Consider the following 25601-nt stretch of genomic DNA (forward strand, 5'->3'; position numbering starts at 1 on the left):
AAGAGAGAGAGGAAGAGAGAGAGAGAGAGAGAGAAAGAGGAAAGATATAATATATTAGAAGTATCGATGTATATTATATATCTATATGTATGTATATATAAATACATATAGATATATATGTTCATGAAATCCGATCGAGCTAATAAGTAGTAAACTTGCTTTTTTGAATGGAGACGAATTCTCATAACGAGAAGAGAAAAATGAAAGGGGAAAGAAGGCATAGAGACGACGGAGAAGGGGGGGGGTAGAAATGAGATGAAGCCCAATGCAATCGTCTGGAGAAGAAGACTAGGTCTTCTCGTAGAAGTAAGAAGAGAAGAACGAAGGGAAGTTTTCAAGCCTCCATCGTCGTTTCGAAAACGAGTTTTCCCGGAGTGACGAGACTCTCTTCTCTGGAATTACTATCGCGGATTTCGTGGCAGGATGTTCGTTAGTACGATTTCTTTCTCCCCCTTTTCGTCGTGTCGTGTCCATGGACACTTGAGTCAGACTGAAGGGCATCGTTCTTATTCAAAAATATATTTCACTTGCTTTTTTTTTTCAAAAGCTAGAGAAGAAATAGTCGGGTACTTCGTCAAACCGCGATTCATTCGCGATATTTTATCGTTTTGCGTCGATGATCAATGCCTCCGGCATGTGAAACGTTTTCACCGTCTCGATTTTTTATCGTTTGTACATTAGTAAATTTCTTTCTTTAATTTCTTTCTCTATTTTCTTAAAAATCAAGTCAGTCGTTTCTTGCAATTGATGTATTAATTAGAAAAATTATACTAATCTGAGTGGAACAGAGAAGGGAGACTTCGTATCCTCACTTTGCTGGCTTTTGTTTTTATAGTACAAGAAAGAAAGGAACTAGAGAGACAGAGAGAGAGAGAGAGAGAGAGAGGAGTGAGAGAGAGAGAGAGAGAGAGAGAGAGAAGGGATGGTTGTTAAAACGGATTATCAAAGTGATATGGTTATCGCGCGTAGAACGGAAGACCAAAGCGACTATAGAAACGAGACTGTTGACAAAATACATGGCTTTGTAAACAAACGATTCCTTGTCGCTGTGTCGTTCGACGGATATTATTATTGTTAACTTTGATTCATCTTGATTACATAGTTATATAAATTATTATAATAAAAAGGGATTGTAATAGATTATTATGCGATATCAAAGGATTAGGAAATAATTTAATAAGTTTTTTATTCAATTCATAGATGAAACGTAATTTATCGAGCGCGATGAAAAGTATTTAAAGTAAGATCAAAGAAATATAATTATTAAATTTACGATCGATAATTTCAGATCAGATTTTTATATGATTATTAAATATATCCAATAATCATATCTTCGAAAAGGAAAATAATAATGATAAATTTACGAATAAAATCATTATTTTTAACGAGCTTATAATAATATGTCACGTTTTCGATCTTCAGTTGATTCTGGTTTCATTGAATTTGAACTCACTCCTGGTTTGTCATATATCGTTCATCAAACTTTAGAGGTAACGCGCGACACATGGAACTTTCGTTTCCCTCCTTCCCTCCCTCTTTCTCTCTCTCTCTCTCTCTCTCTCTCTCTCTCTCTCTTTATATGCAGAGATTTGCATTTAAACTTGGGCCGAATTTCCCGCGAGTGGGATAAGAACGTCGACATAATTTTATGCCCGATGCCTCCCTCTTCTTCTTCAAGAAAAGGCACGGCATCTGTTCCTCCTTCTCCTTATTCTCCTCTTCCTCTTTCTTATTCTCCTCCAACTCCTTCTCCAACTCCTTCCTCATCCTTCTCCTCCTCCTCCTCCTCCTCCTCTTCTTCTTCTTCTTCTTCTTCTTCTTCTTCCAGGTCCTCTCAAGACGCGCACGGATTTTCTTGGAAAACGCATTCGCGAAAGAGATTTAAAAACGAGACTAGAATCCGACTGACTCGAGAAAGCCTTTTCTTCTTCTTCCTTTTCTTTTTTTTTTTATTCGTCTGTTTCATCGTTTCTCTCTCTCTCTCTCTCTCTCTCTCTCTCTTTTATTTCTTACGAACATCAGATCGGTCGATAAGAAATGCGGAAATAGAATTAGGTACCTGAGCTTTTTTCCCATCGATCTTTCTTCCCTTTATCTTCTTTCTGTTTGTCCTATTCACCTGATTTCCTTTTGTTCTCCTTAAACGAGCTACCTTCTTTCTCTCTCTCTCTCTCTCTCTCTCTCTCTCTTCCTCTATCGCGATCAATCATAGTTAATCAATAGCATTCGAAATGTCGAGTTTATCTCGTCGCATTATCTCATTTATAACGTCATGTAACTTTTAAATCATATATTTTACACCTCTAGATTCGTTCTTTTAAATTTTCTACTTCACTTTTTTCCTCAGTCGATTTTCATAAAAAATTAATTGTCGGTTCCATATTTGAAATTTAATATTTCTTATCTATAATCTGTATTTACTATATATATATATATATTTTTTTTTTTACGTCTTTAACAATACATAAAAAAAAAAAAAAAAAAAAATTCGAGCTGTACGGAACAACAAGGTTGCTCTCGGTGTTTTTAATTCCTTTTCTTTTTTTTTTTTATTTTCTCTCAATATTTTCCCTTTTCACTCTATTATTGTGCACGTGTATATTTTTTCTTCTTCAATACCAACGCAAATTACATCATAGAACAACCATGGCATACAGGTAATTCGATCGACGTGTAATTGTCGACGGAATACTGGGTTGATAATGATCCTCTAATTAATACCCAATAGGAGAGATAGATAGGTGGATAGATGGAAAAAAAAACAGAAAGAAAGAAAGAAGGAAAAAAATAGAAAGAAAAAGAGGCAACCGTAACATTGCACTCTATTCTTAAACAAACGCACACGATCGTGGAATGCGAGAGCGTATCTACGTATACAATTATGAGACGCATAAAAAAAAGCGTGCGCGAGAGATAAATGGAGAAAGAAAACGAGAGAGAGAGAGAGAGAGAGAGAGAGAGAGAGGGAGGGGGGAGAGGAAGGAACAGAAAGGAAGTGGGATGGTATCAGGCAAAAAAAAAAAGAGAAGAGGAAAAGAGAGAAAAAAAAACGAGGAAAAAACGGAAAGTAGGAGGAAGGAAAAAAGGGAAGAGAGGGAAAGAAGGACGAAGCGATGCCGAGAAAGAGCTCGAGGCGATGCCTAATGAGCATCCTGGAGAGCAACGTACTGTCGCCTTCTGATGCAGTTTAGCCTCAAACAGAAAGAGAGAGAGAGAGAGAGAGAGAGAGGAGCTGCCATTCAACATACAGCAACGTTGATCTGGGATTCAAAATGTCGGCTAGGAGAGAGAGAGAGAGAGAGAGGGAGAGGGAGAGGGAGAGAGAGAGACGAGGAGTAACAATCGGCAGGCACCGTCAGCCTATTGTCTTATCGGCTCGCACCCGAACGAGACTTTCAGAACGTTTTTAATAACCTCGTCCGTACTTTCTTCCCTCTTTTTTTCTCTTTCTGTCTATCTATGTATCTATCTATCCATCTTCATGAGTTCGAGGTACTCGTCCTAGAGAAAGAGAAAAAGAGAGAGAAAGAAAGAGTGAGGAAGAGAGAGAGAGAGAGAGAGTATCCACGTTACCTTTTCTAAGGACGGCAATGACTATGTCGTCTTGAATGGAAAACGGAGAAGAATCGAAAATGTTCCATTGTGTTACGGCGGGGTAATTAGGATGTAATGGAACTCGGTAACTATATGGGATTTCTCCGCAGAGGCAAGTCGATGGGAAAGGCGAAAACCGCGAGACGCAAGATCATGCCAAGGTTGTTACATATGTACCTATCTTCCTACGTGCTAATGTAGTTACGTGTAGTTAAGGTATACGTGTAAGTACAAACACATGTATTTACACATTACACTTCGCTCGTACTCTAATCGAATCGAAAGCGCTAATCGAAAGACATCGGTCTAATGTATTATTCCACCATCTAATTTTATAAAGGCAAGAGAGAAAGAAAGATTATCTTCTATGTGCAAAGTAGTTTATTACGAAGAAGAAGAAAGAAAAAGAGAGAGAGAGAGAGAGAGAGAGAGAGAGAGAGAGAGAGAGAGAGAGAGGAAGAGTAAATCATTAAAGAATTTTTTCTTTTTCTTTTTTTTTTTTTTTCATACTTCGATATACATTTTTCAAAAAAAAAGAAAAAATTTTACGAAAAACCACTAGAATAGAAATTTCGTATGTCATTTTTATGGACGATTAACACATCGCCAGTCTACATTATCCACGAACACGTTTTCAACGTCGAATCAGTTGCTGATTTCGATTGGAGCACATAAGCTTATCCATTTGCATTTTTGATTACTTAACTCGAAATCACATTTCATCGGTTACTCGAGTATGCGGCAAAGCAAATGATATTCGTCCAACTGATTATATATTCTATGACGAAATTCTGAAAAATATTAACTCATTTTCGTTATCGGCAAACATGGTTGTACCAAAATTTACGATAATAAAGGTAATCTACGTACCAGGGGTATTATAAAATGATGTATAAAAGCTGAAAGCATCGATCTCTCTAAAAAAAAAAGGGTGGAGGGGATGAAATAGGTATAATAAATTAACATGTTTCCCGTAAACACGATATTATTTATCGTTAACTAATTATTTAATAATTATTATACAGGCATGATAATAATAATAATAATAATAATAATAATAATAATAATGTCCAATCGATGAATACAACATCCCTCTCATCGTAAATGCAACAACAAATTTCTCTTCGAAGTTTTTCACGGAGACTTTTCAGATAAAAGAGAAATAAAGTGTGTTTATCAAGAACAGTATTACGTGCTGAGCATTCGAGTGATAACAAAAACGCGGATGTATCTCTAGTGGGTAGTACTCTCGCTGGCTCATGTGTTAATTTTTTTGTAAACTTCGTTTCGGTGTTTCCCGAAGATCGCTAACACAACATTTTCTTACAATAGTTCGTTAAGGTTTATAGACGGTATGTTTGCACCGAATACGAGACGATACCCAGTGACGAGATACAGGATGGGCCAGAAACTCTCGGATTATTTTTAAAATACCAAGTAAATACATACGTTAATTGCAAAGTTTTTCAAGTTCGTCTTTTTTTATTATTATTATTTAATTATTATTTAAACAATTTGCAATTGTTTAATTTATAACGTAATAAAGTATACAAGATGATGTATACAAGACATTAATTATTTATGTATAAAATATTTTTTTTATGAAATTGTTTATAAAATTATTATTTGTTATTTTATAATATTTTAAATGTTATATATACTGTTTAACAAGACGACGTAACATGTTATCAAATCGATATAAAAGATTTTATCCCAAAGTCAAAGATTAAAAAGTTATTTTATTTAACAATAAATAGTGACGCACCCTGTATATAAATTTTTAAATTGTCTTTCATATCATCGAAGATGAAATAAATAAATCTTTGATTTAGTCTTCGTTAAAAAATTTTTTCATTCGAGAAAAAAATTGTTTATAAAAATTGTTTATAAACAATTGTTTATTATTTATTAACCGATAGGATGATGAAATAAACAAAAAAATTACATTTAAAATGGTTTTTGTTTCAAGTCTCTACGACCATTAGTTCCGAAGTTATAGCCACTTAAAGGAAAAAGATTTACTTTGACACACTGACCTACTTATAATATTCCAAATATGGACATAGGCCTAGTGACCTACATAAATTCCAGGAATTTACGTCGCGTACAATTTTTTTACTATTACTACTACGTAGTACTACGAACGCGAAATATGAATGAAAATATTTGGATGGCGATATCTTCGCAACGGAAAGTCGTAGAGACATGAAACAAAGACCATTTTAAAGGGAAAATTATCCTCTATCCGTTTAAATATACAAATACCATTGTTATAATAGAATCAATTTTGCAAATTTTTTATCTCGATGTACGAAGCGGGGCAAAAGCTTCAAAGTGATTTTAAAAATCTATTTACTCTTTCTCGACACATATTAGATTAATTTCTTTGTAATAGATTATAAAAATACTGATATAGGAATTTTTTAGGCAACCCTAGGCACTTAGATCATACGTAAAACGTTTAGAGAACATTTCGTTCTATTCTACGTGAACAAATGAACAAGTTTGAAAAAGATATAATCGTATGATCGTTCTTGTTGTTAGGATTTCATTGAAGAATAAAAAAAAAAAAAAGAATAGGATCAAGAAAGAAATAAATTGCCCCAAAAAAGCAATGTCCTTGCTTTAGTCGTATCGATTTCGTAGCAATCTTCGAATTATCTCTCGCTAACATCCAAACAGCGCACGATTGTCCTTCGCATATCGATTTTGAAATGTCGACCTTATTCCTTTGAAACGATATCATTGATAGGATTTCACGAGCTGCGAGAGGCCTATACAAGAGAATCATAGAAACTATTTCATAGCGTCTCTCTCTCTCTCTCTCTCTCTCTCTCTCTTTCTGAATAAGAAGCAATTTACTGAGAGCAATGGAAGTAAGAAATCTCGAAACATCGTCGATCTGAGCAGAGAGACGTTTATTCGGAATTAGATATTTCTATATCGTCGAACGAAGAAACTAATTTCTTCGTGTTTTTCTATATTTTCATTTTGACAAATTCCAATGTAAAAAATTAGATTGTTGGTATCGAACAATTAAAGAGGAAAATTAATAAATGACATTAATCGTGTCTATGATTGACATGTAAAAAGAAAAAAAAGAAAAAAAATTCATTCGTATTCCATTCAAAAGGTAGTACCTTTCGTTCGTCAAAAAAGTTCCCTCTGTATATGGCTTTTCTTCGAACGAAAAGCTTTTTACAGACCCTCGGCTTACGCATTATGATACTTTGAAACGTCGTGATCCATCACTTCGTGCCGGTTAAGGAAACTTTCGTTCGAATACAAGAGTCTAGACATCGAAGGAGTTTTCTCTCTTTCTCTCTCTCTTTTTTTATTTATTTTTTTTTCTTTATCATTCTTTGAAGAATCTACGTAGGTGGATTGATAGATAGGCAAGTCAGGAGTTATCGATGTCGATGACTTTGATTTAAACAAGCCCGCGGTTTTCGTCAATCGAGAGTCGATTTTACGTCGAGTATACCCAAAAATAAATCAAGAGGTTATTAAGAAACGACCAATGCCGCGTCGTTGACATTTTCGAAAATTCATTTTCATCGGTCGAACGAACCTTAATTAAATCTGCTTATGCTTATGCTTATGCTTATGCTTATGCTTATGCTTATGCCATCACGTCGAGGTTTCGCTAATATCTTTTTAGATACTTAAACATCTATGCTATGTAATTACATACTTTTTCATTAAAGAGTCTCAACATTGTATATTTATTCGTTTGTATAATAAATTCAGGATTGTTTAACGACAGTTTATTTCCATTGGACTGAATCCCGAAGGATTAGTTAAGTCGTGAAATGTGAAAATTAATACATTCATCTTTATGGGAAATAAGGAATAAAAGAAAAAAGAGATTAAATAGAAAGCTACTTCATTAATACTCTTTCTTATTTTTCCACAAGCAATATTTATTCTTTAGAAAAACCACGAAATGTGTTATGCTTTAAATGAAATCCAGACATGTAATATAACATTTGACGTGACTTCGAACGATGATAACTATATAGATAAAAAGAGATAATTAATACGTTTATTTCTTTTCCTTCATTTCTTTTCTTTTCTTTTTTCTTTTTCCTTGCTTGCTTGTTTGCTTGCTTGCTTGCTTACTTACTTGCTTGTTTGAACATGCCAGAGAGCAATTTAAAAAACGTTTAGCTCTCGAGAGCACGATTACTCACGATTTAACTGTCGGATCGTTCAATATGTACAAAGAACGTTATAAACATAAGTCGAGTTGCTGGTAACGGTGAAATTACTTCGATAAAGCAGCACCATAGCCGTCTTTCCCCTTCCTCCCTCTCTATAGGTTCCAAGGTGGATTAACCTTATCCACGACTATCTCCAGCAATTTCCAATTCGACTGTGCAACACGATCTCCATGTTAATTAAGCTCCCTTTCGCTCGCTCGCGCAATCTCCCTCTCTCTCTCTCTCTCTCTCTTCTTTTTTTCTCTTCTTTCTCGTTTCCTCCAACTTTAGCACCAATACACCATGCGCATCCACAAAGCAAGAGGCTTTTAAAAATCGCTTCTATCTTTTTTATACCCTACCCTTCATGCGTGCACAGCACATGTTATGCGAATTCACCTGCGCTTCTCTCTTTCTCTTTCTTTTTTTTTTTTCGTTTTTTCTTGTTTCTTTTTTCTTTTTCTTTTTCTTTCTTTTACATCACGTTCACTTACTTTTTCTCTGTCTTATTTTTATTTTCTCTTTCGTTTTCATGCCTTCAATCATCTGTCTTGCTTTCTATATTTCTCTTCCCCTCTCCCTTTCCTCTCTCTCTCTCTCTCTCTCTTTCCTTCTCTTTTTCTCGATTTTTTTTAGCTATACAATCTTCCTTTACCGTATACCCATCATCCTCTAGACAGCGAGATGGATATATCGTCGAGAAAGCTACAAGACAAGTGACTTCGTCTTATCGATTATCGATCTCTTTCTTCTCGATCTAAGGAGAATAGCGTATTTATACGTTTTCTCGGTTCACCATATTGTGCGAGAAAGGGGGCGATAAGTTTGAAGTACCATAAAAAGAAATATAAGGACGATTTTAGACAAGATATTTTTCTTTATCGTGACTGAAGTGTTATTACGATAAAAGTTACGTCGATAAATCAATTCGATAGAAAGGATAGATTAACAGATAGTGCGAGAAAAATATGGAAAAAAGAGAGAGAGAGAGAGAGAGAGAGAGAGAGAGAGAGAAAGAGAAACAGAAGGAGATAGAAAAAGAGAGAAAGAGAGAGAGAGAGAGAAAAAGTAGAAGAGATGCCTTTCAATTCTCTGTTGTCGAGTTGATTCGAAGAAAAATTCGATCGACGAGTAAAGCTGCTCGTTACATCGCTACTTTTCAACCGGTCGACCAATTTTCCTCGATCCCGTTTACCTCCCCATCCATTTTCGTTCGTTTGACAAATCGCAAACAGTGAATATACTCGAATGATCGATCCTTTCTATTCGATATAGCTATTATTTGTTCGCTCATATAACGAACCTATGTCGATTTCTATCAAGTTACAGTTCGTGCGATCATCAGCGGTTGAAAATAAAAGGTTACTGTGTGTAACGTTAACAAAGACGACGAATCGGATCGAAAGAGATAAAGAAAGAGAAAGAGAAAGAGAAAGAGAAATGAGAGTAACTGGAAGCGTGCGTTCGTATGGCGTAACGAAGTCATAGACTTATTCAGCTTAACGTCGTTAAACCCGCATTACGTAGAGAACCGGCGCCAAATACGGCAAGAGGATTTATTGGTGGACTAGGGATGGTAGCTCTGGTGGCAACCGTATCTATCCTTCTCTCCCTATCTCTCTCTCTCTCTCTCTCTCTCTCTCTCTCTCTCTCTCTCTTTCTTTCTCTCTAATTCCCTTACTCTTTTTCTTCAAATCTTACGAAACCTGTAATTATTTTTCTTTTCCTTTGTTTACAAATATTACGTAAAAATTTATTCTAGAAATTATTTATGTTCATGATCGTCTCTTCTGTTTCTATCGTCTATTAATTTTAATTGGCATTTCTTTTTTTTTTTTTTTTTTTTTTTTGTTTAATTATATCTATCACGCGCACGTATTGAAATTTCTTTTCTTTTAGTAAAATAATAAGTCATTATTAATGATATTTATTAAACTTATCTATTCGTACGCTTTCTATTGATTTATCTATTGATGGTGAAGAAAATTGACGGGGGGAATTTTTGGTAGATAATAAAAAGTCTCATTTCTAATGGAAACAGAAATAGTAACTTAGTTTCTATGGGTTTAAACTGCGATGGATTTAAGCTGTGAGATAAAAAAAATACGACCCTCCATTCGAGTAAATGCTTTTGTTCATTCATAATTACATTTAGTTACCGAATTCAAAAACGTGGTTCGTGAGAATGGATTTGCTTCTTAACGTTTGGCCAGTACTTTCAAATGATATTTGAAGAATAAGTATTATAATAATATAACGAGTTTTCTATATATTTTCATGAATTAAATACGACTCGTTTGTAAATTTCTAAATTTAATAATTCATTGTAGTTTTAATGTAAGAAGATTGATAAAATGTGTTTGTCCATATATCTGGAAAAGAAAATTTCGAAAGAAAGGAAATGAACAGAAAAGAATTGAATTCGTACAAATAATAATAATAATAATAATAATAATAATAATAATAATAATAATAATAATAATAATAATAATAATAATAATAATAATAATAATAATAATAATAATAATAATAATAATAATAATAATAATAATAATAATAATAATAATAATAATAATAATAATAATAATAATAATAATAATAATAATAATAATAATAATAATAATAATAGGGTATATGATAAAGATATAGAATGAAATCTAAAAAACATTGTTGACGTATCTTAAATTTATAATAATCGTAATCCTTAATCAAGCTTTGTTCAACGAGAAATCGATATGTTTTTCAAAGGGCCGAACTTTTTTATTGTTAGATGAGAAATCAGAGAGAAGAGTTGAACACTCAAGGAGGCAACAAAGCGTACGAAACGCGATGAACGAAACACGAATGTATGAAGCACGAGCCAACTTCAGAGGCACGCTTCTCTTTCTCTCTCTCTCTCTCTCTCTCTCTCTCTCTCTCTCTCTCTCTCTCTTTCACCCTCCCCTCACTCACTCTCTCAACCCTCTAACTCAACGCTGAATCCGTCCGACTACTTAACCACTCCCTCTCCTCCGTAACGAGTTTACTTTCGACAATGCGCTACTCCACTCACTACGCTACTTCGCGAACCAGTTGCAGATTTGTGGAATTTTCCTTGTTCCAAACTCGCGAATAGCGATACAACAAGAGAGTATGTATATTGCACCTTAAGAATTTATTTTATTTCTCTTAACCTTTTCTCTTTTCAATCGTTTTGTCTAATATAATATGTCCAATTAAACGAGAGATACAAATGATTAAATCTTTTGTATCAAAATGATATCATCGATTCTGTATCATACGACTCATCGTATCGTCGGAAAGTGAATAACAAATTATCATATGTTGTATATATAAGCAAATACAAATGCATGGAACAGACACTTTAATTATCGCGTATAGTCGGCTTACACCATAGTAGAGAGTACATTAGAATTTCTCTGTGCATGGTATACGTGATACTTATACGCTTAATCACACATACAAAGATGGCACACACACACACATACACACATACACACACATGCATGCGCATTTACGACTTCGGTCGTAGTTGTTTAGTGTATCGCGTTTCATGCTATTCATTTATTTTAACTATATTTCTCACAACGCCGTAAAATTTGGTAGAACTCATAGGGCAACAGGATGATACGTAACTCGTACACACGTTTGCTAGGAGGATAACTTACAAGTGCCGGATGGCAACCGAGTTCGAAAGTGGAAAAAGCCAGCTTTTCGTTCGTATAGCAAACCACATAGTACAGGTATAACAACATAGTGCGAAAATTCAACGGTCACGCTTTCTCGATTGAATTCGACTGAAATACGTTTTCAACGAGTGTCTACGAAAGGGTTTATACTCTCTAAAGTTTTCCCCTCTTTATCTCTTTCTCTTTCCTTCAATATATATATATATATATATATATATATATACACATCTCTATTTCCTCCCTCGTATCGCTATTTCTCTTTGCGAAGAAATATATTTCCGATTTTTCGACGAAGCAAAAGGTTTTTTTTCTTTTTTTGTTTTTTACGGATTGATCGAATTATTCAATGGCTATAATATTTTAATCGAATTCAATCAAAAAATTTAGAAATAAATGTTTTATTTGGGAATATTAATTAAATTGTTTCTATATAATCCGTATATCGATTCGATACGCAAACGTGATTTAAAGTTACGAGATTATTTTTTATTTATTTATTCATCTTTCTTTTTATTATTTTTTTTTTTTTTTTTTAATAATATCATCCGAAAGAGAAATTGCAATTTTTTTTTTTTTTTTTTTTTTTTTTTATTAAATCACATATATAGATATCGTTTTGCATGTATAAAAATAGAAGTGAACGTACAGTGCTAGCTTGTAGGAAGAATGAAAACACGATCGTGATAGAAATAAAAAAAAATAGTGGAGAAAGTAAAAAAGTTTCATCAAAATTCCAATATACCAAGATCCCGATTCAGTAAATTCAGTATCAATTGAAAAAAAAATAGAGAGAGAGAGAGAAAATTATTCTTTTTCTCTTTCAAGAACACGATCTCCTTATTCATTGTTTCAAGCAATTTTTAATGCCGGCTACAATCACATTTAGGGATGTGCGTGAAGAGCAGGAGAGTAGAGAGAGAGATAGACAGAGAGAGAGAGAGAGAGAGAGAGAGACAAGGAGAAAAAAATGAGAAAAGAGAGACAACAAAAGACATAAAGGAAGGAAGAAAAAGACTGAGATACGTAGATAAAGAAGAGAAAAGCTAAAAGGGGTTGATACGAGAGGGCGAAAGCCAACTTCGCAGACGGTTTAAAGGCTCACACTAGGTTCCGCAATGCGTATCTCCAAGTGCTATACTACTTGACCATTTCACTGTCTGAACACTAAATATCTTTCAACGTATGCGAAAGAGAGTTCGTTTGCATGCTTCTATATATACATTTTATATATATATATATATATATAGCGAATACCTATTTATATGTGTCCGTATACGTCTGTTAAAGCACGTGCCACTGTAAAAGTGGAAGCGTATGGTGAATCGAGCAAGTAGAAAGCTCTGACCGAAGCTCGGGTGTAGGATGCTTTAACGAGTTCGAAGGGTATATGTATGCTAGGGCAATGCTTTTCGTGAGCCGTCTGGATTGATCAATTTTCGAGAACCTTGCGAGAAGTAAAACGTTGATTAAGATTGTATGGATATCGATCGATCGAACTTCTTTCTCATTTAACTCCATCGCCTGATAGCTATCGGTGTTTTTTTTTCCCTCCCTTTCTTTCTCTAACTCTCTTCTTTTATCCTCGTTTCTTCCTTCTTATCGGGGAAAAACCTTTTAAATATTTTCATCTCTTTCGGTAAGAAAGAATGAGAAAAGAGAGATAGAGAAAGGTATTACTTGATTCGATCGTTTATCAATAAATGAATAAATTATATATTTTTGTTAATTCATTTAAAAACATAAAGGATATGATATTAAACAGATCGAAGATCTCACGATGACTTTATATAAATAAATACCAATATTGGATGGATCTATCCTTTAAGAGATTTCATATGAAGAATAATCCGTATCATCTTTTATGGTAAACTCAAACTCCACGTATTCAAGAATATTCCAAGGCAATAAGATAACTTCTCTGATAGCTTATAAATTTGTTTACTTATAGCTAATTAATTAATAATAACTAATTAATCAATTTTTAAAAAACAGCGCTTGACTTTGACAGGAAAACTTTACGAATATTACTTTTATTATAAAATTCTCTTTTATCACTATTGTTAGCCAATTTTATATTAAATTTTAAATGAAATTTTGTACTCTTTCGTGATTATTTAACTTTATTCAAATATACACGATTAACTTTGATGGTGTATTTATTACGTGAATACATACGTTCTCATCAAATCGTCCTTTCCTTTGAAATGCAAATTAATTGAATTACTGATCACTTGTAATAAAATTAAATTATATTAACGTGCTATAAATTATTTGATTTTGGAGAAACTATAAAAATCCAAAAATTATATATATATATATATTTATATATTTATAATTTTAACCATAATATATACATATATATTTAAATGTATATATTTAGATATACAATCTCATTAATAACGTCAATCTTCAGATGGCATTACTTATATTTGATGCTTTTAATATTTGCTTATTCTATTTGTGATTAATAATTCAATGTTGACATTAAATTTTGAACATCTCTCGACTCTTCAACATGGTCCTTTGAAATACGTTATTAATTAGTAAAAGAAAGTAAAAGTGTAAACAAATCGAACGAAATCATATAACTAGGTAAACGTTGAAAATTAAACATGAAATGTACTAACATGAAATGTACTAACTAAATTGTATAGGAATATTATTCATTAGTCATTAGATTAGTTGAAAGTATAATTAATACGTAAAAGCATTGTCGACAGCAGGATCATTAATCGAATTATTTATTAAAGCTCGTTATTGAACACGAGAAACATTTTTATCGTTTTTTCCAATAGATATTCGAACGTTTAATGATATAACTAATGCGCGAACATTTAATTATGCGTTCTATCGATCGAAGCCGCTTCGGTTCGTTCATCTTTTGTTCGTTCACTTTATTTCTTTATTCTCTTCCGAGATATATACGAAAGAGAAAGAACGAGAGAGAGAGAGAGAGAGAGAGAGAGATAGGGTGACAAAAAAATAACAGATAGAAAGTATTCATTTATAAATTCTAACTCGACCGTATAGATCGATCGTATTATAAGCAAATAGGAATTATCGAAAGAAAATAAGTCGCTTTCTCTCGTCATTTTCATATCATACTTTAATTTAACATATCGATGCGTTCCATTGTTCAAACCATAATTAAATTAAAACCGTATGACTTTTCCTTTTTGCCGCTGCGCCATTAATACTTGATTATCGTTGATTCATCTTTCTCTCATAAAGTTTCGATGGCATTAAGGGAAAAGGTCATTTCAGTTTAATAAATTTTTCATTTCATTCTTTTCATCCTTTCACTTTGCATTTATGGTATTTAGTAACGGAATATGAATACCAACGACTTTGTTCCTCTATTCATAATAATCATACCAATGGGGATTATCTTCGTTCTATGTTGCAAGCAATGATCGAGTAACTCTGATGTTAAGCGCGCATTAAACGTTGAGCCGAATAACGAACGCTATGTTATATCTGCCTTGTCGCATAGCCGATCCGATTATAATTCGCATACGCGTCCATCTCGACTAAAATTTTCGGCGTTCTAGCCAAGATGCCGTGTTACATAGTTAATTGCTGAATTCGAATATTCTAGAGAATAGAATGTATTGCTTCGCTACGATTGCAATGGCCATTCCTAGGATTGATATTCGGAAATGACAATTTATCGATCGATAATAGAAAGAAGAAAAGAAAAGAAAAAAAAAAAACAAAAAAAAAGAAGAGAGAAAGAAATCATTATTTTACATTAATAACAAATAGTCCGATTACTATTTTAATCCAATTCTCCGCGTTATAATCTACCTATGTGAAACAATGCGACTCGTATAATCGTATCATTAAAATAGGTGTACTCTAATCTCGGGAACAAACATGAACACATCGATTAGCTATCCCAATCCATTGATACAACGAGTATAGCTATTGATTATCATCGATAAAGCTATCTCTAACAAGTTCGTTCACATGAAAATCAAAATGAAATTGAGTTACGAAATTACATCGTGAATACTCCTATTAGTTTGCTATTCCAATGTGCGAAAGAAAAAGAGGATAATGGCGGACGGTTGGTTGCAAGTTTGACGGATGCATATCACCGTGGCCGACAGAGGATCTAGAACGATTTTGCGTTGTATTTATGAGGGTGTCCCGCGTGTGTAATAGGTCCAAGGGATATAGGATAGAACGTAACTCAGCATCAGAGCCAGGGCCACACTGGCGTTACGTGGCAGGTCCACCCGACCCCTTCCTGTATTTCCGTAATCCCAGGCAACACGACCACCCCGGATATCCACCTTGAAACCCACCTCCCCCCCCTCTCTCTCTTACAACATAGACCCATAGATATCCCATACGGGACAACATATACCTCCGTCGTTCCACTTGCCAGTTACTTTGAGGTCGGATACCAAAACCCTTCTCTCTCTCTCTCTCTCTCTCTCTCTCTCTCTTTTCCCCGCTCTTTCCTCCGCCAGCACCACTACCACTACTCACTTCCCACTCCACACCACCACCACCACCACCATCACCACCACTAACACCCTCTCTATCGTCACCAGCAGTACAGTCTCTAGGTGCTTAAGTATTTCACATAGTCTCCTTCCATTCACTACCACCGGCCTCGTAACACTCCTGTCCAGTGAAACGCGATAGCATCTTAATCGTGCTAATTCGCGTTCACCCATCACCGGCTGACACTAAGTTTGTGTACGCCTATGGGGCTTCGTAGATTTTCTCGGCTTAATCCCTCTTAATTTCTTGCTACGATTTAATAATAAAGACTTTAACGCAATACGAAATATACTCATAGATTTCTACGAGGAGGAATTATTTTCATTGTATTGATTTTTAGTTTTAGATAACTTTTCTAATCCTTTTTATTCGCTTCGTATACAACCATATTATACTCGTACTGTAAATTAGTTTTTATTCGCTAATGAGAAATTCTAATGAGAAACGTTCGTTCTATCGAACTTCGCCTGTTTTACAGAATCACTTATGGAAGGAATGAGAACAGGGTGAAAGAAGATAAACGCATTGACGGTAAGTCAATTGAAATGGAAACGAAATTATCGTTAAAGATGAAATCGACGCCGTTTATTACCTCAGGAGTTAAATTATTTTGTGTTTCACGGAAATAGATGATTCTATGGAAACATTTTCGAAATCTTTTCCACGATCGTTTTCATTTTATTTATATATGTATATATATATATATTATTACGATTGTATCGTTCGTATTCATTTAAAATGAAAATTTATACGATGCTAGTTTTACCTAAACTCATATCTCCATTCTTTTCTTTTTTCATATACATATATATATATATATTTTTTTTATATATAAAAAATAATATTCGATCATATTCTTCAATCTTTTCAAATAAATATTTCTGTAATACTTTGTACGTGGTATCTTCGAAGTATCGTAAAGGCGATAAGTAAAGCACCTTAAAGGTACACAAGGTAGTCAGAAAGCAAGCGGATATGTCACTGTTTGAAATAACATGACGCACGATGACAGCACACTCGAATCCAATAGAATGAACGTTACTCACCGAAAGCCGCCTTATGTCGCATTTACTCTTGGTACATTTAGGATCTCACGTGATTTGTAACGCGCATTAACGTCACCGTTGCTTTCCACCAAAGAAGAAAACAGAAACGTGAGTAGCGTTCAAATAGTATCCCTGTATCGAACAATTCTTAAGATCAACCCTTTGAATATATAGCACGAAATGTACGTGTCTTCCGACACTCACTAGTATCGAACAAATTACTAAGGGCGATTGATTAATTTTTATTGAAAATAAAAGAGATTGAGAATCTCTTAAACTTGATTAACTTCATAAATATTCGGGCATATATATATATATATATATTTTATAAAAAAAAAGATAATTACTAAAAATGTAAACAATTACCTAGGCATTATTTGTCTTTAGGGCAAACATTAAAAAAAAAAAAAAAAAAAAAAAAAAACATATATCGCTAAGTTTATTAGTCGACGTGATTTATATTATAAATTAAGAATAAACAAAAATTAAAATAGCACAGCGAGCGCATGCGCGTGCGCGGTACAATCAGTTCGGTACTCCAACATGGGCAGAGAAAACTAGGAAGGAAATTACGGTTCCGCGCTGGTTGACGTAATAAAACGTTGTATCTATGTAATGCCAGGAACATTAATGTATTCACCGCGCATCATTGGTGTCCTCGACATGATGCACGAGTCGTTCCGTAACACTGTATGCTCCACTGATTCACTATCTCTAATTTAGTACGCGGCACAGTTAAATGCTCCTGATAACCGCAATTTCTAGTCATTGCGACCGCGATTTTAACGCTTGCATTAAATTGCGAGCGGTTACGTTACAAGAAATCTTTACGGTGAATTTTTAACTGGGAAAAAAGTTTGCTAATTTATCTTTCATTTTTATCAGTCTATTTAGAGGTAATCCAGTTGGATTCTGAAACGCGACGCTACATACGTGTCTATTAAAAATATCGAAAAAAGAGTAATAATAAAAAGAAAAAGAAAAAAAAAAGAAAGAAAGAAAGAAAGAAAGAAAAAAAGAACGGAAAGAGAAGAGGCACGTCAATTTCCCTCCTTCGAGTTTTAATTAAAACTGCTCTGACTGTTGCTTCCGATCAAGTAAGCATGGAAACAAAATAAAAAATGAAATTAAAAACGATCAAGACGATATAAAAGAAATATTCGTAATTTGGAAAAGAAAAGGGATTCAATAAGAATAAATTGTCATACATAGCACCACTTCCATTCGAGATTATCGTTCGTAAAAGATGTTGAAAGACAGGTCAGTTTAATTTCATGAAAGATATGTAACTGGACAAACGAGGATAGTAAGAGGGGTAGAATAGAGCAGAAGCCATGATGGGGTTGGAAAAGGCGAAAGCCACTTACTATGCGAGCTACGATGTCCTCGGCACGGTGATATTCTCTGCATAATTATTACCTTACCTACTAGCTAGCGAGGACTTCTTCTTATCTATTCCTGACTGGAATATAGGATGGAGAACGACGTCACGTTCAGAAGATTTTTACGTCACGTGCCTAGCCTCGACAGTGGCGTCAGCGGTGTCGGTATGGCGTGCAGATACCACGAAAGAGTGAGTAAGAGAGAAAGAGAGAAAGAGAAAAAGAGAGAAGAGAATCAATTCCAGCAGGCAGTCGAGCGTCAAAATCCTGATGCTGAGTCACCCCCATCCCTTAACCCTCCCTACACCATCACCTCTTCTACTGACGTTAGTATTCGCGCTAGCCTCTCTCTTTCTCTCTCTCTCTCTCTGTCTCTCTTCTCGTTCTCTCTCTTTTTTGAGCCATTCAAGCACACCGCAACGTGCACTTTTCGTCGATCGCTTTGAACCCCACGTTCCAAGAGAATTTGCATATTGCGTAGCCAAGAGAAACGGGTCTACGGTAGCGTGTGCCACTAGCATCGCTACCACCCTGGTAGCTCGTCGAGAAGATTAAGGGTGTTCTTTCGCGCGTGATAGGTACTGTGTTTCGTTCGGTGTTTCGTCGACTCGATCGGAGGGAATTGATTGATAGACCGATCGCTACGTTAGTTCAATTCACGGCTTCTAAAGGGAACTTACTATTTGTTTTCTCGACTTCTGAACTTTGGGAACGATCACCGATTACATTTGATCGTTTCTATACCCTTTTAACAACGTCAAAGGAGAAAAGTATCTAGCTAGATTGATCTTTTTTAATTGTCTTCTTAACAAGATAAATGTATCGATTAGATGCCATTAGAAAATTATCGATATCATAATCGCCTATGTCACTTTAACAATTAACATTATAAAATGTACCTTGAAATATTTGAAAATACCTAAATACTATATCATTGCTTGATCTATTTGATATATTTATCATTGGATCAATAACTATCTCCCTTTTAATTATCTATGTATATCTACGTTTATCTTTTCAAAAAATACTTATCGATTTGGTCTAATCGTAAATAGGTAAGTACGATCGTCAATAAATCGATAGACAACCTTAATATTTCCGTCATTATTTCCTCTCATTATCAGTTAATCCACCGTAGTTGAATATCGACATTAATTATTATCCGTTATTACGAATATTGATTTAATTTCACTTTATTTCTACTTGTTAAATTAAAATTCACGTTTACAATATTGTTAACGATCGTTATTGCAAAAGGGAAAGAAAAAGGAAAAAGAAAAAGAACAAAAAACGAAAAAAGAAAAAAAAAAAGAAAAAAAAAAGAAAAAAGAAGCAAAAAAGAGAAGAGAACATCGCGTTGGGACATTTTCTTTTTTTTTCTTTTTTGTTCTTTTTTTTTTTAACATGTAAACTACATATATGCATACAAGTCGAGACTCTCTTTTGGTCGTACGATGAAAGGTGCTAGTTAATGTTACCGGTTACGCTTTTGGAATACGGGATGTCAGACCGACATCAGATTCAGAAGATTCCTGGATCACGTGCCTTCGGGATCGCGTGGAAGGATCGCGAAGGAAAATCAATTCCGGTGTGCAGTCGAGCGTCAAGATTCGCCGACGGCTGTTCCGCTCGTACTCCTTCGACATCGTGCGTGACGTGCTCTTTCTGTACTTTTCTTCTTTTCTCCTTCTTTCTTTCTTTCCCTCTATCCCTCTCTCTCTCTCCCTCTTTCTCAATTTATCTATCTATCTATCTCTCTCTATCTATCTCTGTCTCTGTCTATTTTACTCGCTTTTCTTCTCCTTGCCGATCCTGAAAATGCGTGTAATGGAAATTTTTATCAAGAACATGCATCGACTCCATTTCAACATTCTATGTGCATACGTATATATGCGTAGATAAGCGTGTACATATATATATGTGTACTTATGCGCTTACATATGTGTCTGTGTGTATATGTATATGTGTATGTGTATAATAGCTTGAACGCATAAGCGTTCACGTCTCGTTGTTTGCTCGATATTTTTACTAGGTTCCTCTCGATCTTGTCAGCTGAAATAGTCTACAGTTAAAAAGGATATTCGTCTATTTCGAACGATCTTCTTCTTCAATTTGAAGAAGAAGATAGAATAAACAGTAATTTCTTACAATCTACGTGCTCCTTAATGATCCTACTTGATCCTTCGAAAGTTTTCGTTGTATTCATTAGAAACAAAATCCTTGAATTTTCTATGGAATTTGTTACGCAAGATAAGTATCTATTTGTAAGTTAGAAGTTAGATAAGTAAGTAGCTGAAAGTATGCTTATATAAGAGGATCAAAACAGAAACCTTGCTATTTTGATAGAAAATATGTGAAAACAAGATGCATACAGAAAGCTTCAACGATCGGCACATTGTTCTATTTTCTCATTTTCTCAGACGGACATCTTCTCTCTCTCTCTCTCTCTCTCTCTCTCTCTCTCTCTCTCTTTCTCTCTCTCTTTACACATGACTTACATTTTCCAGTAAAAAGGGTCATATATGGGGTGAGAAGCCATTTTAGAAAATCCAAATTGATCGCATGGTAACAAATTCTCTCTCGTACGATTTTTCTCATCTCGTTCACTATCCTATGTCTGTCTGTGTGTTTGCGTGTGTGTGTGTGTGTGTGTGTATGCACGCAGATAAAAAAATTGTTTAAAAGTTATCTAGCAAATAAAAAAGCGATGCTCAGTTCAATTGAAAGCATCTCTCTTATTTCTACCTGTTTTTTTAATTTCTGACATATGAAAATATCTCTATGTTCAACAACCCCATAAATGAAGAAATATTTCAAGGAGCGTGGAGATGAGAATAAGCGAGGGTGGGGATTATATAGAAAGAAAAGGAATTGTTTATATTTTTCCCTTATGAGAAGTCCAGAGATATCTTTCAAGGGGGGAAAAAAATTATGTATATAAAAGTAGTGCGAGTTCGTGTTTGCGTCGGCATATATAAAAAGGGGAAATATGATTTCCTTTTTTTTTCTTTTTTTTTTTTTTTCTTTATTTTTTTATTTTTCCTAGAAAAAGAGAAAACGCGTAAGAAGTACTACCAGGATTACTTTTCCCCTTTGTATATTCCTTTCAAAGAAGCTATTATAATTTCTTTCCTTTTATTTCTTTGTTTCGTTTAGTAACAAAATATTAGTAAACAAGAGAGAGTAAGAAAGAGAGAGAGAGAGAGAGAGAGAGAAAGGGAGATAGAGTAACGATTGAAAGAATGCAAAAATAAAAAAGGATAGTGTTGATAATTAAATTATTTATTGATGAATCGAAGTCAAAGTTTTTCGATCGTGATAATAAAACGAGACAACGTGACGTCAGTAGTAAAATGTAAACCTTAATGAACGCGGCACGATGAAGTAGATTATGAAAGTAATTGAAGTAAAGCGGCTACGAGATCATTCTCAAGCTAGAAAGGTCTCTCCGATATTAAGGACGACTTCTCGGAGCTAGAAAGATCACAATGGTTAAGAAAATTATAGGGGATGGGATCTATGATAAGACGAGCTCGTAAAATAGTACGAAGGGAGGAAAAAGTGTCGTCTCTTTAAATTTTACGTTCCCACGAATGTTAATTCTTCATTCTAACAAATAAAATCTGCGATATAATGAATCGAGCTATCCATACACTTCTTTTTTTATGTGTGTCTTTTTTCTTTTTTGTTTTTTCATTTTCTTTTCTGCATTCCAATTAACGTCAGATCGATGTGATTAAATATATATATATAAAGAAGATTATTAAAGATTTAATGGTCAATTAGTTTATTCGCTATTTAATGAGTAAAAGTAAAAAAAAAAAATAAAAGGATAAGATACTTGTCGTATGGATATTATCGATAAATAAATAATATTACAACTTTTGTTTCTCTTTTTTTTTTTTTCTTTTCTTCTTTCACAATGGAATCAGAATTAATTCGAGCAGAAAAGAGATAGAAGTATACGGGAAAAGGAATAATTCTACTTCATGTGATATAAAGAATGGCACATTACGAACGATCTTTCGTGATTCCTTAGCAAAGTATACCCCCTTGAAAAATGGTGGAAGGGGAAAAAGCAAGGAGGAAGAGAGTAAAACAAAAAAAAAAAAATGACGAAAAAAGAAAAAAAAAGAAAAAAGATTATAAAGAATGGTTTCTATACGGAAGAGAAAAGGTCGTTAATTAAATTCTTCGTGAAGAGAAAGAGAGATAGAAAACTATGGACACGTGTTCGTGTCTCTGGCTAACTTACAATCTTATTATCAAAGAGAACGAATTTTCGTGAGGGTTCTCTTTGAGAGAAAAAAGTTTAAGAAAGAAGAGAGAGAGAGAGAGAGAGAGAGAGAGAGAGAAGGAAAGAAAGAGTATTAGAAAGCAAGAAATTATGGAGGAAGTGCATACGTGCTTTGCTTTTACAATATTTGTATAAAATAAACAACGAGAAAAGAAGCGTAATCGAACAGAACAAAAAATTCGACCAAAATAAATTTCATTTTATAGTATATATATGTATAGTGGTACAGCCCCAAGGGAGAAAATACCTTTGAGATTTGATTTACGATGTCGACTTTCTTTATACTGCATAAATATCGAATCAATGATTATAAAATAATTAATATTGCAAATCTCAATTACATTCGAATATAGAATATATATATATATATATATATATATATATATATATATATGTGTATGTATTATGCATTAACGTAGTTCATAATTAAAATAGTACAAATAGGGAAAATTAACTTTGCCAAAGTGAAAAAATAAATTGATTGAGAATAACGCTCTTCTACCTTTACATGTTTTATACATATATATATATATATATATACGAATAAATTTAATCGCTAAGTATCAAACGAAAGCTTTACACGATATATAAACGCGTAACGTGTGTACCGTTACGGAAAGAGTTAGATTGAAGAAGAAGGATAGAGAAGTAAGGAGAGAGAGAAAGAGAATGAGACGGATGGATATAAAGAGTGAAAAGGATCGAGCGAACCATCGAAAGTAACAATCACACCAGGCTACAAAAGCAAGTCTCTGTTATAGCGGAGAAACGAAACGAAACGAAACGAAACGAAACGAACGAAACGAAACGAAACGAAACGAATGAAACGAAATGAAACAAACGGAATCGACAAGCGGGAGAGAACCGAATCGGCCGACTACGAGAGGAGAAAAAGAATGAGAAAGAGAGAGAGAAACAGAGAGAAAGGTAGGGAGGTGGAGGGAAGCAAAAGAGAAGGAGAAAGAGTAAAAGGCACGGGGTTAAATGAAACGCGAATTTCAAGCTTGAAAGATGGAGACCGTGGCTGGATAGGAAAGGGGTGGGTTCCCTATAAAGGAAGAACGTAACTTATTAGATTTCTATGGCGAGCGTGTATCCTCGCGAACGTGTTTACTTTACCCTCGATAGATATTATCGAAGCGGAGGTAGAGTCCAGAATTATTAAGCGAACTCGAAGCTAGAGGGTGCGGCTTTTCAATAATATATATATATATATATATATATATATATATATATATATATTTACACATACTCATATATACTCGTTTTCTCTATTACTCTATCCTCTCACGCTCTTTTTTCCTTCTTTCTCTTTTTCTTTCTCTCTTGTAATACGAGTCTCGACGTTTTTCCATGATACTTTATGTTCCCTAACTCATTTTGTGTCTCAGTATATTGCTCGTCTTCTTATCACGTTTAAGTACGTATAGTTTGACTTATCTGTTATCATATAATATCACTTTATATATACATACATACATACGTATGTATACATGCAATATATCTATCTGAAAAATATAACATATATTCCTCATAAATATTCATTCCTTTTTTTTTTATCTTCTCTATTCTAATTGAATTTTTGTTGAATATATATATATATATATATATATATATATATATATATATATCAAGAGAGAGAGAGAGAGAGTTCAGTTATTCTATAAAATTAATAATTTGATTTGAACTGTAAAGCAAACATTATTTATAAATTAAATGGCATGTGAAATATCTAGATATTACATGGAATGTTATCGTTGTTATTTCACGAAATGCATAGGTAGTATATCTAAAGAAATAATTATAATTGTATACGGTAAAGAGTTAAGAGTTAATTGACTTCATAAACGGTCATTCTATAAAATAACTTTTCTGGTATTTTGACAGTAACGTTTGTACGTATTACATTTAAATTCTAATTTATTCAGATTAAAATGTGGTAATACACGAGGAGACACGATACAATATGAAATAATCCTTTCTATTCACTTAACCCTGTCCCTCTTTCTTTGGCCATGTTTCGACCGATCGAATAACTCCGATCCGTCCTGTCAAAAGCAGGTAACAACATACACGAGTACACGTCGGTATCGTCGAGGGAGGCTGAACAAGGTGGCCTCGAGACTATTCCTCTCCAGCCTCCTGCCATCGTCGTATGGACCAGTCAAGCGAATGTTCTTTCGTTTCTCTCGATTTCATAAAATTTATCGAATGGCACTGCGTCCGTTCTTTCAACTACTCAACAACGAATAAACGAATGAACGAACAAACGATAAATCGTTTTAAAAACTTAACCTTTCGATATCGGATATAGATTTAGTTTTTCTTTCTTTCTTTCTTTTTTTTTTTCATGTTTTTTCTTTTTTCCTTTTCCTTCATTTTAGATAAGCAATGATCCGTAAATTCGATTCCTCGTTAATATATTTTCTCTTGAATATCGTCGTTCTTTTTTTTTCGATCATACGTGCAAAATATCTGGCGGTAATTGTAACATTGAATTCGTGTATAATTCAATATTGAAAAAAGAATTGTGTAATGATTGAAAAAAAGTATTTAAGAAAAAAAGATATACGTGAACACTCTAATAATTTATATACAATCGATTAATAATGGTATAAGAATCACTTATTTCGTATTATATCGATCAAAATTATGGTCGTATTTCGACAATAAGAATAATTGATCGATTTAATAAATATTTCATATCGTATACGTCAGAAAGGATTATCCCTAGATCTATTTGAAGATTGTTATAACTAAGGGAAGTTGTTAAAGAAGAAAGGATCATACGATTATATCATTTAAAATTCGTAGAACTCCTTCGTGAAACGGATTACGAGGGTTGCCAAGCGGTATTGAATACAAATTATTTAAAA

At 33.9% G+C, this 25601-nt stretch overlaps 2 protein-coding genes across 7 annotated transcripts in view; one reads left to right on the top strand and one right to left on the bottom strand.

The window, feature by feature from the left end:
- LOC118448258 (luciferin 4-monooxygenase) overlaps nt 1-25601 on the bottom strand; it is a 134020-nt gene that overhangs the window by 90506 nt on the left and 17913 nt on the right. The window lies entirely within an intron of this gene.
- The window catches only part of DIP-lambda (Dpr-interacting protein lambda), a 136155-nt gene that overhangs the window by 81825 nt on the left and 28729 nt on the right, over nt 1-25601 (top strand). For 2 of the 6 annotated variants that reach the window (XM_035881304.2, XM_085663136.1), the window contains exon 3: nt 16479-16531. The exons of 3 other annotated variants lie outside the window; for them this stretch is intronic. The gene's annotated coding sequence lies outside the window, so the exon portion shown is untranslated. Of the gene's footprint in view, nt 1-16478; nt 16532-17129; nt 17155-25601 lie in introns of those variants that run through there. One more of the 6 variants, XM_085663137.1, reaches the window with a different exon arrangement.

Source organism: Vespa mandarinia, chromosome 20 (genome assembly GCF_050613455.1).
Source record: "Vespa mandarinia isolate Hongniang chromosome 20, ASM5061345v1, whole genome shotgun sequence".
NCBI classification, from domain to species: Eukaryota; Metazoa; Arthropoda; class Insecta; order Hymenoptera; family Vespidae; genus Vespa; species Vespa mandarinia.